Genomic DNA, 11,846 nt, shown 5'->3' on the forward strand with positions numbered 1-11,846 from the left:
GCCCAGAAACTCTCTTTGTAGCTGCCTGGAAAGACTCTCCTCTTGGCTGCCTTCTGATCAAGATGTAGAACTCTCAGCTCCTCCAGCACCATGTCTGCCTGCATGTTGCCACACTTCCCGCTTTGATGATAATAAACTGAACGTCTGAGCATGTAAGCCAGTCCCAATTAGATGCTGAATTGCCTTGGTCATGGTGTCTTTTTACAGCAATAGAAACCCTAACTAAGACAACCATATAGGAACCTTTACATTTTCTAGAGGACTCATTAAAAATGTATTGTATAGGTGCTGGGGAGATGGTTTAGTTGGCAAAGTGCATGTCATACAAACATGACTAGCTGAATTTGGATGCTAACCATCAATGTAAAAGCCAGGCTCATCTATACTCCTGGGCTGGGAAGGCAGAAGAGAACTCATAAGACTTGCTGGCCAGCCAGTATAGCTCGGTTAGTAAGCTCCACCTTCAATGAGAGACCCTGTCTCAAAAGCAAAAATAGAGGACCTGCAGACAGCTCAACAGGTTGGGATCCTCCCCTCCTCAGCATCTGTTACCGCTCATGTATCTGTGGGAAAGGCCTTGCAAATGTCAGGAGCTCCTGGAATATTGTCATGCTCATTTGCTTTGAGAGTTTTATCCATCTTCTGTCCAGGATGAGATGGTTCAATTTGGAGGCAGTAGCTACATAATACAGATATCAATCTGGCCTACACACAAACAAACACATACATAGGTGAATACACTCATTCTCATATACATGTATATGGATACATATTACACAGAGAGAGGGGGAGGGGGAGGGGGAAGGAGACAGGGAGGGAGGGGAGGGGGGAAAGAGAGAGGGGGGAGGGAGAGAGAGGGGAGAGGGAGAGAGAGGAAGGAGGGAGAGAGAGGAAGGAGGGAGAGAGAGACAGAGAGAGAGACAGAGAGAGACAGAGATAGATAGATAGATAGATAGATAGATAGATAGAGAGAGGGGGGGAATATAAAAATAAGCAGGCAAGGGCTCTTCATATTTTTGGCTCTCCTAGTGTCTCTAAGCTCTAATTTGAGTGTGCAGTTTTTAATGACCTGCATTGGGTCCTTGCCATCTTTTACATCTCCCACATATTTTGCACATTTCAGTGTTTATCTATTGCATTGCAAGGGCTTGGTGGCTGCATGTGTACAGTGGGCTACCATTGGGACAACTCACGTCTAAGTCATCAGTCCCTAACACTGTCTGTCTGTCACATACAGCAATATAGGCCTATCCCATCTACCTTCTAGAAAGTGACTGAAGTCTCAGATTCTATCTTTTCTCTCCTAAATTTTTTTTGGGTTAGAATTTTCTTTGTTTAGTGAAACTAAATGTTGTCAAGCAGATAAAAAAATTAGGTTGTTGTTTCCAAAGTGTCTTTGTTTTGACAAACAAAATAGCTAAGGAGTATTGGACCAGTCTCTTCCTAAAACTGTCTACAGTGTGGGTCATAGCACTCATGCCTGTGACCTGAACATTCAGAGACAAGAAGGTTGCTGTGAATTTAAGTCTAGCCTAGGCTACATAGTGAGTTCTAGGCCCACATATGCTGCAGAATAAAACTTTGTCTACAAAAGTAACAAAAAAGAAGGGGCCTGTCAATATCATATATAATGAACACTCCACATGCATGCATACACACGTATATAGGGATCATCATCTAAGGTTCTACATAAACTAGGAAGTAGGTGTCGAAGCATCAGAAGAAACCCATTTGGCTAATTGGTTCTGAGGATGGCGAATGGTGTGGCCCACATTGTCAATTTCCTGTGGATAAAGACTCATCCTCAGTTTAGCTGTTGTGATGAGAGTTCTGTTTTCCTCTGGATTTAAGAAAGACAATGGGTGATGCTGGGCAACTGCTCTGTGTTCTTTCCCTGACTCCAGCTGTTGGCTCTACAAAGTCTTCTGTATGGGTGGACAACTAATCCCACTTTCCCTGAGAGGATGCAGTCAAGACTAAAGCGCAATTTTCCCCCCTATACAACCATGTAGAATCCTGCCTCTCCTCATGTTACCTCTTCTCTTAGTGCTGTTCACTACCCATCAATATCTGCTTTAAATCTTCAAGTATTCCATACTTCTTGTAGCTTGGGGGTCCCACACATGCTGCCCATTTTGCTTAGGAATTTTTTTACTCTAACTTATTTCTTGGGGTCAGCTTAAAAACCATTTCCCCAGGGAAGCCTTCCTTGATTCTCTTGGACTTGATTTGTCTCCTGCCATAAACTCCCCTAACCACTGATCTCCACAGCTTATAGCCCAACAACATCTCCACAATTATGTGTAAGAAGCTCCGATTGACTTATGTCAATTGACTTATGTGTCTTGATTGATGGGCTGTGACGTCAAGGAATGACACTGGGTTGTTCAAAGCTGATTGCCTGGCAACTAACACTGTGGCTGATGCAGCAGGCATTCGGCGAGTATTGGTTGATAATGTTCTGGGCACTGATGGTGTCTTATTTCAGAGTAATTACTGTGCATACAGAGAAAAGGACATGTCACATAATTTCATCCCTTTAGAATATTTAATTTCTGTGTATATCTGTGTGAATGTGCATCATATGTGTAGATACCCGCAGTCTAAATAAGGGTGTTGGATCGCCTGGAGTTCAAGTTACAGATAAATGTGAGTCACATCATATGGTTTATAGAAAACCAGAAGAGCAGTGTTCTTAGTTGCTGAATTACTTCAGCATCCAACCTCTTCCTTTTAGCTTAACATGGATGCTCATTGGTGTGGTATTTTATTCTGTGTCATGTATTCCCTTCTTTGTTTGGAAATTCCAGAACATTCTGTGCATTTTTTCTTTCCTCTAGCAGCTCTAGCTGAGAAGCCATCACAGGAGCCTGCTGCAATGCATATCTTGAGGCATGGTGCTTTTTAGTTACACCCCAGTACTCATTAGCTGTGGGACAGGAAATCATAGGAGCTTAGATCCAGTAGGTTGGGCCTGGCTCTTTTCTCATTTCCGAATCTGTGTCTTTAATCTGAGAGGTAAGTTTGTCTAAATCAAAAGGTATGATGCAGGCTAGATAGAGATCCAGGATCTCCAGGGGCCCCATCTCAGACTGTGGCAGCTGGAGAAATTTTGTCAGAAGTGATGTGGCTTGTGACATGCTGGGTATTCAGCAGTAGAAGCTCACTAGAAGAATAGAACTCACCTCTGCTCATTCAAGGTCACCAGTGAGTCACTGACTGCCTAGAATAGAAATTGGCCCAGGACACAGTTCTGCCTCTTTCTGAACACCATCCAGATGTTTGTTAGATGATGAATATTTTCTCTCTCCTTTAGTGGGTATAGATTATGGAAAGTCCAAACAAACAGGTATTCCTGCAGGAATGTACATACTTTTTCCCGAAGGGGCATTTACACAGGAATGGAGGAATTGTCCACAGATCTGAGTTTGAGATGTTTCTAAGCTTCCTGGAACCCCACCTTATTCCCTAGACCCCAGGAGACCATATTGATCACTTTAACCAAATGTTGTGGTGGTCTTCTTCTCCTCCTTTACCTTGTGCTTCTCTTTCTTCCTTCTCTTTCCCCTCCTTTCTTTCTTTCTTTTTTTCTTTCTTTCTTTTCTTTTTTTTTTTTTTTTTTTTGAGATAGGGTTTTTATCATGCATCCCTGGCTGGCCTAGAACTCACAGGGATCTACCTGCCTCTGTCTCCAGAGTTCTGGAATTTAAAGTGTGTGCTGCCATGTCTGGTAACTGGATGGCATTTTAAAGTTCCAATAGAATCTGATTGTAAAGTGCTGATACACACATGGTTTCCTACAAACAGAGTGATGTTTCTAGTCACTTCTGTTACATGTTGAGGACAAGACTGTCCTATGCTTTTGGTATCTAGTGTGTGGAGCAAGCCCTTTGCTCAGTCACTCTCTGGGAAGAACCTGGTACTGTTGAACTTGATATTCCCATCTGTGAAATGAAATTGGCAGGTCTTACCCTGAAGCTCTCTGTGGTTTTAACAGGGAATTTGATGTCAGATGCTTTGAAAAATATTCACTTCCATTTCTGTCCAATTTTTCTTCCTGATGCCTTTCTCTTTTTTATGCCTTTTTTGGTGCCTGGTATGTTTCAGGGATGAGTTAATTACAGAGGATATACGTGGTATACTCTTGGCTTATATCATGCCATCAGCGGATGCTACAGTAGAATGGAGATATAGGAATGGAAGCCCACAAATATTGCCATTAAGCCATTACTTCACAACATCAAGCAGTTACCATGTGACAACCATTCTAGATCCTTGTGTTAACTCATTTTATCTTCTCTCTCTCTGTGTGTGTTTCTGTATGTACTTGCATGTGTTTACAGATCTGTGAATATTTGGAGACTAGAAGTCAACCTTAGTTGTTATTTTTCCAGTGTCTTTCATTGTGTGTGTGTGTGTGTGTGTGTGTGTGATGTTCTTTCATTGGTCTGAAGTTCACCATGCAGACTGTACTGGCTGGCTGGGAAAACCAAAGCAATCTGCCTATATTCCTTTTCTCTCAACTTTTTTTTAACATATGAAGCAGTTTAATTAAGTTGTTAGCAATTTAGAATATCAGTTTGTGAAGAAACATCCCATTTGTCAGAGAAAACTGAGATCTCGGGTAGCCCTGGAGCTGAGGAACAGCTTTAATCTTTGGCAAAAAATTTCTGATCAGCTTTTTGCTGCTCTGTAATCTCATATTTCTCCTTCTGTGTCGAAGATCTTGCCCCCCTGATGCCTGGGCTTGAGTGGCTCTTTCATCTTGAAGTAAGTGTCAGGTGTTTGGGGATTTTAACCTCGCTGATATCGACTTTTGTAGAGGTGGTGATGACAAATTTCTGGTGTGTTCTGCACGGAGAAACTCTGTTGAGGGCAAAAGGTCCAGTCACAGGTAGCAAGCCACTGCCCAGCTGCCTCAGGAAAACCACTCTCCTGCCCCTGTGCCGAGGATGATTAGGACAGTCCCGGGAGTGATGCTGGAGCACAGCCTTCTCACGTGCTGACTGCAAGAGCTTCTTGCAGTGGCTCAGTAGCTTCTGAGGCACATCTTCGGTAGGATAATACCTAGGCATTCGAAGCTTCATCATGTGCGTGCCACAGTTCTTGTCCCCACCAACTGTTTTTATGACAGTTGCAAGGACCTTCTCCCTTCTCTTCTTGTTTTCAACCTTAGTCTTGGTAGCTGAGTATTTCCTTTTGTACAAGGTCTTTCTGGAATACATAGCAGATCGGAAGTACCTACAAATTCCTCTAACCAGGACAGGGTTTCTTCTGCAATGGGGCTTCACCTTCTTGGGCTTGTTTAACCTTAGGGTTACTCTTTTTGGCTGTTCCAGTGGCCCAGGCCCTGAAGGCAGGAGCATCCCCATCAGCCTTCTTGGCAGCAGGTTTCTTTTCTGCCTTTGCACCTGCCATCTTGCAAGATGGGGAAGAGAATGAAGGCAGCGGCTATAAGCAATTTCTCCCAAGGTTATGATGGTAAAACATATGCCTAACATTTCACTGGGTGCTGGGAATCAAGTTCAAGTCTTCATGCTTATCCAGCAAGACCTTTACTGGCTGAGCCATTGCCCCAATCTCTCATTTTGTCTTATAACTTATGATTGGGTACAACACTGAAGCAAATGTCTTTCTCTCTCTCCCCTAGCAACCACTCACTTTCAATAGGTCTTCAGTGAGGAGTGGGGCTTCACAAGTCCCTCCCATTCTGTGATGGAATACTAATGGGTCCAATCATAGGCAGACTTTATGTGTTGATGACAGCTGCTGAGAATTCAAGAGGACTGCAGGCATGCTATGCTTAGAGGACACTATTTTACAACTCTAATGTCCCAAAGAACAGAGCCTTGCCCTTTGCGGCTCCTTCTATGTTTCTTTGCTGCATAGACTTGCGCTTGCTCATAGCACCTGAGAATGGATTATAGTCATATGGGAGATAGGGGATGATGGATCAAGATGCTACTAGAAACCATCCTAAGACCTGGAGCAACTTTAGGCCATTCCTGTGACTCTTCTCCAGAAGTGGGTTTTCACCTGGGCACTATTGCCCTCCCTGACAGGGACTTTTGGGATGTAGTTGGTCTGGTCATAAATCAAAGAAAGAATGGCTGACTTTTGTTGGGTAGGTGATTGTCTTAGTTGCATTTGTATTGCTATGAAGAGACACCATGACCAAGGCAACTCATAAAAATAATGGTTCATTGGGGCTCGTGTACAGTTTCAGAGGGTGAGTCCATAACTAGTAGGATCATGGTAGCAAACAGGTAGGTGTGAGGCTAGAGCACTAACTGAAACTGGCATCTGACCCAAAAGTTGCAGGCAGAGAGAGTGAGTGAGACTGGTCCTGGCATGGACTTTTGATGCCTCAGAACTCACCCTCAGTGACACACTTCTTCCAATGAGGCCACACCAAATCCTCCCTAAAAAGTTACACCAACTGGGAACCACACATTCAAATATATGAGCCTATGAGGGTTGGTGTTCTCATTCAAACCACTACAGAGTTAAGGGCTATGGTTTTCTTATCATGTATGGGACAGTCCCAAATGGTATACCAAGAGAAGGTCCCATTCAGTTCGACAACCATGCTCCCCAAACGACATGAAGGAATGGTGAGTCTTTACAAAGAACAGCCTCTGAGGGCTTGGTGAGAACACTACCAGCTTTGGCCTTTGGTTAACCCTTCTGTGAACCATGGGTCTGCCTGTGGTCACTGGAATACTTAAACAGAGAAAGTTCATTGTCAGCCGAGGGAGGTGTACCTGTCTTGTACCAGCTCTCTCTTCTCACATACCAAGTCTACTGCTATTTGCATGGGAACACATCTTAATTGTGATTTCACTGGAATCCTAGCAAATCTCCCCGAAAGTCATAAAACAACAAGGTAAAACAGTCTGTTTGTCCAGACAGGAGAAACCCTGTGGCTCCCTAAGGTTATGCAGTAAAAAAATAAAATAAAATAAACGAAGGAGGATCTGTGTCTCCTGATCAATTTCCTTTCTCTGACTACATTATCTTCAGTCCCCCGTGGTTTTATAGATGGAACCCTGGTCATGACAACAATCACATTAACATAATAATGAGAGCTTTCTTGTGTGAACTGTCTCATTTGCTCTTTCTCTCAAGCCTGGGGCGGACCCTTCAGTGCCTCTTTGCTTTTGGAGGTAATGAAGCTGATGCTTATGGAGTTTCCCAACTTTCCAGGGTTGCCATGCAAAGAAGAGAAAATGTGGGACTAGCCAAAATGTGACCACATCTTGTCCAGAGTTTCACACCTCGAAAGTTACAGCAAGCCAGGTGTTAACAGCAAGCCAGGAAGTGGTTGGGAAAACATGTTACCATTTGCTTGAAGAAAGTGGGGTTTCTCTACCTCCTCTAAAACCCAATACCTCACATTGATTTTTGTAATTTTCTCTTCTCCAACTGCCCCTAACATTGCAGAAGCTTAGTGGTATTGAAGCCATATTCATTCCCATTGCCTTTTCTCAAGCATAAGGAGGAAAATGAAGGGATGAACATGGGTAATGAAGAGTAAGAAACCACTGAGTCTCCTGAAGGTACTTAGTTACAACAAAGCACAGACAACTTTTGAGCAGACTCAAGAGGATAATGCTTATGGTCAAATTATTGGAAGGTTCAAAGCGAAATTTCCATAGTAGCACTGGAACCTTTAAATGTATGTATATTTGGGCTTAATCACAGCCCGATGGTGCTCCAGTCATAGGGTGCCCTGCTGGGAGCCCAAACATCTTTATGGAATATGAGTATGACCACATACTCATTCTTCCAAAAGACTTTTTAAAAAAAAATCAAAAGTTTTTTTTTTTTTTTTTTTCTAGTGAGTTGTGTGTCAGAGTCATACTGCATATCGAGGAGGAGGGTGGGCGAAGAAAGGTTTATTTGGTATACACTTTCGGGTTCCAGTTCATTACTGATGGGATATCAAAGCAGGAACTTTAAGCATCATGTCTAGAGTCAAGAGCTGAGATGCCTGCTTCCTTTCTTAAGGCTGCTGGACAGTTTGCCACCAGCTTTCTCTGCTTTTTCACAGCCCAGGGTCTAGCTCAAGAAATGACACCACCCATGATGGCCTGGGTCTTCCTATATCTGTCCCTAACAGACCAACCACAGGCCAACCTGACCTAGACAATCTCTCATTTGAGAGTCTCTTCTCAAGTGATTCAAGGTTATGTCAAGTTGACAGTTAAAGTTAAGCAACACAGGGTGTACTGGCTGGTTTTGTGTCAACTTGACACAAGCTGGAGTTATCACAGAGAAAGGAGCCTCAGCTGAGGAAATGCCTCCATGAGATCCAGCTGTAAGGCATTTTCTCAACTAGTGATCAAGGGGGTAGGGCCCAGCCCATTGTGGGTGGTGCCATCCCTGGGCTGGTTGACCTGGGTTCTATAAGAAAGCAGGCTGAGCAAGCCAGGGGAAGCAAGCCAGTAAGTGACATCCCTCTATGGCCTCTGCATCAGCTCCTGCTTCCTGACCTGCTTGGGTTCCAGTCCTGACTTCCTCTGGTGATGAACAGCAATATGGAAGTGTGAGCTGAATAAACCCTTTCCTCCCCAACTTGCTTCTTGGTCATGATGTTTTGTGCAGAAATAGAAACCCTGACTAAGACACAAGTCCAAACCTAAACATCATTTCCCTCTTTGCACATGCTTCAAGGCCTGCTTTCTCCAGGGCAAAAGGTGTCTTGCTAGATGAGGTAAACTCAAATCACCTCTCTATAAAAGGTCCAATACTTTAAACAGTCACCAAATGCTTTAAGATTGATTTAGCAGAGAGAAGTTACATTTTACCTTTCAGGTGTTTACAGGATGATAAGGTACAATTAGGCACATACTTTGGGATCTGTTGGAGTTAGTTCAAGTTCACCCAATCTTGTATCCTAGGCTCTTAGCTTTCCCAAAAGTTCTCCTCCTGTGTTAAATGGGACCAATTTGACTTCTGCTTTGGCTCTGGGACAGAATGTGAGAGGACATACATGATCCTTGAGCTGGGAAGAGTGACCTGCCATCCTAGTTTGTCTATGACTGTCTCATAAACAAATTTCACATCCATGACATAGAAGTTACACACATAAGTCACAGTATGTATGGTTATGTGTACAAAATCAAGCAAGTTAAAAATGCCAGGATGGAGTGCAGCAGGAATTCTGAAGGCCTCTAGCTGAAGAGATATTGGTAGTTGGTGCCTGCTTGGGGAGGAAGAATCATTTTTCTTTGGGGGCCATGGCCTCTGGTAGATGAACTATGCCCTGGTGGATGAGGCATATGGACAACACTAAGTTGGACTCTGTAGGTTAAATAACTAAATAGTTAAATAGATAGATAGATAGATAGATAGATAGACAGACAGACAGACAGACAGACAGACAGATAGATAGATAGTAGGAGATGTGAGAGGGGAACCTAAGTGGTTTGGGAATAAGTGAGGAGTAAATGAGTTCTAGATATATATTGTACACATGTCTGAAAATGTCAAAGAAGCAATAAAATTACAGTTTTTCAAAACTGTAAAGTAGAAGAGAAACTAATTGGGAAGAGGACAGGATCAATGTGAGTGGAAAGGGGACAGGAGGAAATGAAGCCCACATCTTAGAAAACTCCTAAGCACTGAAGAGTTAGAATCTGGGACAATCACGGGATCGTGACCTCATGTAAAACACGTTATTAAAAACAAGGGCAGCAAACACTGGCCTTGTGCTAACACAGGGAGAGACCCATTGGGCCTGGCTCTCCTTACTACTGCATGCCTCTTTCTCTTCCATCATTAACATGGAATTTTGGTATCTTTTAAATTCTGGTTCATTATACTATTTTATTCTGAGGCCTCCGGCCTTTAGATTTTGGTAGTTGGATCTATTTGATTGATACCTTATTTTTGCTCTAGCTCAATCCTCTCTGTCCTCAGTGTCTATTTACTAAAGAGAATAACTGGCTCAATCATAAAGATCAAATGAGACCATTGGTGTTCTTGTGCAAATAAACTCAAGAACACATCATCAAATCATGAATAACTTCTTCCTAACCTAGCTGTGAGTGAGGATAGAACAGACTTTTAATTCTGAAGTTGAGCACAGTTTCAGGTGTTCCTTACTCTTATCTGATAAATGAGTGAAGAAATGAGTGAGTGAATGAATGAATGAATAGGTGGATGAAAGTTTGAGTCAATGAATGAACCAGTTGCTTAGGTGTCAGTTGCACGCAATGAGTCAGAGAGGCGGGGATGGGTTCTATGAAGCTAGAGGCTGTGGTTCCCCTGCTTTGGTAGGGGCATGTGAGTCCCTCCAAAGCCTGACTTGTCACAGCAGATCCAAAGATGCAGTGTGCAGAAGGTTAACACTCGTTTAACAGCCCGTGAACATTTTATTTCTCTGTTGGCTGAGCACAGTAAATATCAGTAGTAATGTCAGAAGGAAAGCAAGAGGCACTTAGGGGAGAATTAACCTGTTATCATTGAATGAGAAGAATGTGGGACAGTAACTGGCGCACACACACACACATATACATACATGTACTCACATATATACACACTATATGTGTATATGCATACATTATACATACACACACAGTGACCCTTCCTTCTAACATGTATTTTCATGGTAGATTAGATATTTTCAACCTTCAAAAACCATTCTGATTGCTCTGGGCCTGGACCCTGGCTGCCACATATATGCACATGCACATTCGGCTTGCCCTGTAGTAACAGGCAGATCAGACCTACTTAGAGTCGCTGTGGACTCAGGAGGAAAAAGGTTTTTTACTGTCATCAATGCTTTCAGTTTATCTGGTGAATGTAGCTTGACTGGGTCAAAGGTACTTTGAGGAAATCTTAAACCACCCTAATATAGACAGCACCAGCCCATGGCTTGTGGTCCTCAGCTGACTGAAAAAGGGGGGAGCAAGCTGAGCCTTTATTGCTCTTTGTTCCTGACTAAGGACAGAATGTGACCAACTGTCTCCACTCCAGTCACCTTAACTTCTTTGACGTGATGGATTGTGTCACCTCCAACTAATGGCCCAAATAAATTCTCCCTACCTTAAGTTGCTTGTTTTCAATGATTTGATCACAGCATTGAAAATCTTAACTACTAGGGCAGCTACCGTAGAGTTCATTAAAAAGTATCAAATTTTAATTGTGATCCAGCAATGGGTTTTGTTGGGCTGTCCTTTTGTTTAATGTAGAGTGTGTGTGTGTGTGTGTGTGTGTGTGTGTGTGTGTGTGTGTGTATGTGTATGTTGTATGTGTGTATATGTTGTATGTATGTATTGTATATATATGTTGTTGAATTAAATGACTAATTAATAACTCTTGGCGGTTAGCTACCTGCCTCAATGTTTTATGTTTTCAACTGAAACACACACACACTGTCTTTAATTTTACTATGTCTTATACAGTTCAAGAGTTGGATCATTGTCTAATCTCGACAAGGTTAATCTTGAGTTATTATTCACTAAATGCTATGTTTTATCTTGGCTGCTCTGGACCCAGAGGGCTTGCTCTGTGGCCCTCACTCTCCCATCTCCTTCACATAGCAGCCATGCCTCTCTGTCCTGTACACTTCTCAAACTTGGCGTCTCTCCTCTTCTCTACCTCTCCTGGCATGGCGGATCCCCTCCTCTTTCTCCTCCTCTGGGTCCCAAGCCAGGGGAATCCTAAAAGTCCCACCTCTGTCTGCCTTGCCCAGCCATTGGCTGCTAACATCTTTATTTACCAATCAGAACCAACTGGGAACAGGGTCCCTCAGTGTCTCACATTAGCAAAGAAACAACATTGGGCCGAACCCACTTCAGTGCGTGTTGCGTGTGTGTGCTGATCTGTACACAAGGAAG

At 43.0% G+C, this 11,846-nt stretch overlaps 1 pseudogene across 1 annotated transcript; it reads right to left on the reverse strand.

The window, feature by feature from the left end:
• Window positions 1–4,567: 4,567 nt before the first annotated feature.
• LOC308426577 (large ribosomal subunit protein eL6-like) lies at window positions 4,568–5,418 on the reverse strand (annotated as a pseudogene). Its single transcript has one exon. The product of its transcript is annotated as a large ribosomal subunit protein eL6-like (transcript).
• Between the last annotated feature and the right edge of the window lie 6,428 nt (window positions 5,419–11,846).

This window comes from Micromys minutus, assembly GCF_963924665.1.
Source record: "Micromys minutus genome assembly, chromosome: 10".
Classification (NCBI taxonomy): Eukaryota; Metazoa; Chordata; class Mammalia; order Rodentia; family Muridae; genus Micromys; species Micromys minutus.